Raw genomic sequence first — 6,211 nt, 5'->3', positions numbered from 1 at the left:
CAGAGATGGGATGAGGGGAGCGGGTGGTGACAGTCGTCCCTTGAAAATTTAAAATTAACATATTTTTAAATTTTTCTTTGTAATTTCTATTGAAAATATAGTTTTGCCTCTTGCAATTTTATAAGTTTGTCTTTTCCTAAAATTTATAAGTTCGTTCCCTAACATAAAATTTTGCGTCCGTCCCTGATTATTAGCGCGATATATAATATAATTGGATTGAGATAAGACTTGCTATAATGAAAAAAGATAAACTACATGATTGTTCATTTCCGTTTAATTTTTGTATATTTTTCCTCATTGAATTCAAAAAACATAATATTCTATCACTTTAATTTTTATTTCATTAAGCTGTGATCATGTTCGTTTTAATTTAATTAAGATGTAGTCACTTGCCTTATTGACTTTTAAATAATTAGTCACTAAAATTTTGACTGTCGTTAGTGATGAAATTAAATAAAAGGGATAACGTCTTAATTAAATAAAAACGAAAGTGACTAAATATTAGATTTTTTAGATTTATTGAGAAAAATATATAAAATTAAAATGAAATGTAGTTTACCCAATGAAAAAAGGTGTAATGATTTAGTAATGATGTGGAGTTTTGCAAAAGGTCAAAAGGAAGCATGGGTTTTACTTGAAAACCATGTGAAACACAGAATCTGAATCAAATTATTATTTGTTTGTGAAACAGTGTATGGAATTGCAAAAAAGAAAGCGACTCTAAAAGTAAACAAGCAAGCAAGAATTCTCTAGAATTTTAAGTGCTTAGAGCACAAGAAGCTTTTAATGAAAAGCAGATCATAATATTCTTGTACATTAAGCCAACTCCAATTACTATCCTATCCTAATAATATGTCTCATTTAAGCACCCTTTCCATTCTTCAAAATTAATATTCAAGTTATAATATTAATTTTACTTTTAATATTTTTATATAAAACTTTTAATAAATTAGAATGTCAACGGGCGTTACAATCTATAAAATACACATTGGTTACATCTCTAATTCATCGTTGTTAACAATCAGTTGATTTAGTAGGATGAGACACTAGATCCTTTAAGAAAGATTAGAAGTTCAAATCCTGAAATTTACGAATGGATTAAACTAGGTTTGAAGGGTCGTCCTTACCTCTGCAATATCTGATCTGGATTAGTTCGTCAATAGATCATGTACCGGTGGTTATAAAAAATAAATACACATCGGTTCCTTAATGTTAGGGTGAGAAATATGAAAAAGATAGTGGGTTTTGCAATTTGCACAATTCTAGGCATGGAAGATTTTTCTTTTTACACGTAAAGAAGTTCCCTTTTTGTTGTTATTTTTATTATATTATTTGAATCTTTTAGCTTTATATCGTACTTGTTAAATAATTGTATAATACTACAATTATTGGAAGAGTTTCATCTTTTTTCAAACAATTTGACATAAGAATGGGGCCGGTTAATATTCCGGTTTCTATATTCTGGTTAAATACATATATGACATGATCATGTTATATAATCGAAAACTCTTTTAATTTATATAAATCATACAATATATCTACAAATGCAACCGCAATATCAATTTAAATTCTTGGTTGTAACACGAGCTACATTCATCTCTGCAGCTGCTGTCAATGCACGTTTAGCCTTAGCTGTCAACCTTATGCTCCTTAGTAACATTTACACATTTAGCCACATTCACCATTGCAGTCACATCTTATTATTCTTGTAACATTTTTATTAGAGAAAATAACCTCAGTGACCAAAAATGTTTTATAATATACGATTTTAACCAACTTTTTTTGGATTTGTCAAAATGACCAACTATAATTCGCAACGCGATCTCTAGTATCACTAATCAGTTTCCAGATTCGCAACGCGAACTTCGACTATCGCAATGCGAACTTAGACTATCGCAATGCAATTTACATATTCGCATTGCGATAGTCGAAGTTCGCGTTGCGATTTTCCAAATTCGTTGCGATAGTCCAAAATCGCAATGACTGGTGGTATTGCATTTGTTTCTTAAGAATTTTCTCTAAAAATATAGTATTCGCGCGGACGTGGTCATGGTCGTGGTCGTGGTAATACGTGTCTTCGACACGTCTGCGCGAATACTATCTTTTTAGAGAAAATTCTTAAGAAACAAATGCAATACCACCAGTCGTTGCGATTTTGGACTATCGCAACGAATTTGGAATAAATCGCAACGCGAACTTCGACTATCGCAACGAATTTGGAAAATCCTATCGCAACGCGAACTTTGACTATCGTAATGCGAATATGTAAATCGCATTGCGATAGTCCAAGTTCGCATTGCGATAGTCGAAGTTCGCGTTGTGAATTTGGAAACTGATTTGCGATACCGGAGATCGCGTTGCGAATTATCGATCGCATTGCGATTTAGTTGGTCATTTTGGCAAATCCAAAAAAAGTTGGTTAAAATCGTATATTATAAGGCGTTTTTTGTCACTAAGGTTATTTTCTCTTTTTATTATGAATGAAATTTCAAAATAGTTTAATAAATACAGCTGCATGCAGAGATGGACACAAGATTTTATGTTAGGGGGTGAACTTATAAAATTTTAGAGGAGTGTGAACTTATAAAATTTCAGAGAGATAAAAATAGATTATCACTGGAAAATACATAAAAAAAAGTCTAAAATATAAGAGAATTTAAATATTTTAGGGGCAATTGATCCCACCCGCTCTCTTTCGATCCATCCCTGGTTGCAAGTGTTGGTGAATCAACTGATGATAGTGATACTAGGAAAACAAAGCCAGAATCATTACCAGCTATTTTATTCGTATATACTTTTTATAAATAGTTACTATTTCAAAGACAACTAAAGACCCAAATGAAAATATAAACTACCACAACTGACAAAACCCGATCCACATTTTTCTGCTTCGTATGGACACCAAAACTAGAGAATTGTTAGTACTTCCAATTTTCATTTCATGCTATAAATAGTAACACATAAGAGAGAGTCTCAACTTGGTCTGCCATGTCAACTCAGTACGTAATACATTTGTACAAGAACACTTGAGCACAAAAAGAACCAATAGTTATTTGTGTCTTTGAGCTAATTTGGGGAAGACTTACCATGATTGTTTTGTGTACTTTCAATCCCTATTACACATCATTATCATTATGAGTGCTACAATTAAAGAGGGTAAAATAAGAGAAAATTTACTGCTTTTTGGCAAATCCGGGCGGCGAAAGAGTTGTATGATGGACTCTTAACTCCGAATCGCTTTCTTTCAAAGCTTTGTAAATCTCTGTAATGCTAGCTATCACCATCACCCAACTCACTCGTCTCTGTATGAATTTTGAAGATGATCACATGACATCGTTTTCCATATCATCGATCAACGTGTTGCAGTCACCGTATCTCAAGCATGGTCGATTATGATGAACCCCTTCACTGATCAAACTCGACAATTCCTCCAAAGTCTCCCTTGTTCTACCATAATCGTTCCCTTTCAAAACATATACGCAAAAATCTCACAGCATAGACATCAGGGCGTTATGTTCTTCCATGTACATTGTTGTGTAATTCGAATAACTTCCTGCCACATGAACTTTGCAGATAGACATAAAAGTGAGTACATGATTAGAGAACAGGTGAGCATTCCCATAACCGCCCTAACACGTAGGGAAAATTGCGTTCAAGCGATAAAAAATACACTTATGTCAAGTATCTTTCTTTGTACTTTGCATATCTTAAGAGACTGGTGTAGTTTGGATACATGAGAAGTAAAGGTTGAAAAATAAAATATTTGAAAATAAATTTGTTGATGGTAATGAATAAGTTAGCATCGGCCGTTGACTTTTCACCCCTTTTGATTTAGATAGAGAACCACAATTGGTGTAAAGATGGCCATTCACCGATAAGTCTGTATGAGGGAAAAGAAGAGAAAGGTAACATAGGAGATGGAGTTGAAAGAGATGAGCAACGTGTATGAGTGAGTTGAGAAAGAGAGTGAAAGCTGGAATTGAGAGAGAGAGAGAGAGTTCACAAAGAAAGGCTTCGCGAGTGTTTATTCTCTTGCTTTTTATTTATTTATTTGAAATTTACTTTCTGAATATGTATGAGAACTAGAAAGCATACAGTTAGGATTTGTTTTGTAAACAAAGTATGTGGGTAGAGATAATGTTTAGGTAGAATTAGTCAAATTATGTTTGTGTAGACAACATGTGAGGGTAGGATTTATTCATATCTCTTATTGTTTTTGATTATCTTATTCATCTCATGGAGTTGATCCATGTTCGATTGTCATATAGAAGGCTTGTAATATGAAGTGAATAATTCAAATTAAAGTGGAAGACAATGCATATATTATGAGATGGTCAGAGCAAACTCAACTTGATAAGAAAGACAACGTATCACTAGGTTATGTGTCAGAATTGTACTCTTATACACAAATCAATCCCAGCCAAAATGATTTGGACGAGTTGAAAGAGATATAGAATCATTGAGAGATGATAACAAGCAATTGTTCTATCAGCCATATGGTGACAGTTTATTTGCTTGATATCAAGGTCGATAAAAATCTTCTTCGAGCATTAGTACAATTCTGGAACCCTACTTACAGTTTCTTTACCTTCGGTCGAGTGGATATGATGCTAACAATCGAAGAAGATAGTGCTTTGATTCGTTGCCCAAGGTTCTAAACTGATGAAGTGTATACTAAGCAGTTTCATAACCTTCCGTTCAAAAGGAAGCTAATCTAGTTAACCGGTATGACCGAATAGTGGATCGGTAGGTATTTGAAGAAAAATGGACATAGTGAGTGCATCACGTGGAAGGGCATCTAAAGGACAATGCACCTTTACCCAGAGAGGAGAAAGTAGATGGATATACTGGCTCTCGCTATTTATGGTTTAGTTATTTTCCCTAAAGTCTTGGGTCATATTGAAATGGCAGTAATTGACCTATTTAAATACCCCAAAAGTTGTTAACTGATCAAAATTTAAAAAAAATTAAAAGTTTGTTCTAAAGGTATAAATTTAGGAAAGGTTGGGGATTTGTTTAGTAATTTATTCAAAGAAACTCTTTTTCGGATAAATGGATCGAATAGAAAATTTAAAAAGTTATTCCAGTCTTTTAAAATAGAGAAAATATATCATTTCCTAATTTTAGGATTTGTGTTAGCCATTAAATTAAGATGATTTCTCAGGTTAAATATGGATCATTGGATCAAAAAGAATAAGATTGACATTAAAATTTATTTTTAATGACAAAATGGTCTTTTGTCATTCCAAAGAATGAATATAAACTAATAATATTTATAAGTGACATGTGGCGTATTATGGATCATAAATGTTCAAGGGTAAAATAGTTCTTTCAATTTAAAATGGTTAAAATAATAGTAGTTATAATATAGCATTTGCTAAAAGAAAAAAAAAAATTAACTTACCTTCATATTCTCCAAACTGTCATGGTTTTAAAGGCAAGGGGGTTTTTATTTAAAAAATTTTCATTCCCGTTTACTTGGATTTAAGGTTAAGACATGAACTATAAAATTGGTCTCATATGAATTCCTCTTTCATTTGACACCAATAATCTACGATTTTCTTGTATTATATAATTGAGTAGAAAGATTACATGTTTTAAGGGTTTGGTGATTCATGAGATTTAAAGTTTTAATATTGTAGACACATCATTTCGTCCCGTTACATATATTATGTGTCACACATTTATAATATTTATATATATTATATATATTTATTATTTATTTAGTTTTATTACATGTTTCAGGCCCAAATACAAATATAAATTGTGGCCCAACAGAACGCCCCAGACCAAAGAGTGGTCTAACCCGATGACAGCCTGGGACCCGAGACCCAGTCCACTGGAGCGACCCGAACTAGCTTGGAAGATTAGGGTTTCCAGAACCCTAGCTTGCCCATCTCTTCACAGCGCCACAACAGCCACGCGTGCAAGGAAAGTCCCTCTCCGGCCACACCACTCGCATCTCCAAGTCATCTAGCGCAAGGAAAGCAAAGAAAAAAAAAACAACAAGCATTTTTAGTCCAAATCGAACTCTCAAACCGAAGAATTTGAGTTCAAGTAGGATTCTAAATCCGAACTAAAAATAGTTTTTTTCTAGTCTATAAATTGATGTAAACTCACACTAAAAAAACACACACGAAAACACAAGAAATATAATAGAGAAGTACACAAGAAGATCAAAGCATTTTTGTACCATTTCGAAGAGAAATAA

Source organism: Hibiscus syriacus, unplaced genomic scaffold (assembly GCF_006381635.1).
Source record: "Hibiscus syriacus cultivar Baekdansim isolate YM2019G1 unplaced genomic scaffold, ASM638163v2 tig00111582_pilon, whole genome shotgun sequence".
NCBI classification, from domain to species: domain Eukaryota; kingdom Viridiplantae; phylum Streptophyta; class Magnoliopsida; order Malvales; family Malvaceae; genus Hibiscus; species Hibiscus syriacus.
The sequence above is the reverse complement of the archived record's forward strand: the minus strand, read 5'-3'. Positions refer to the sequence as shown.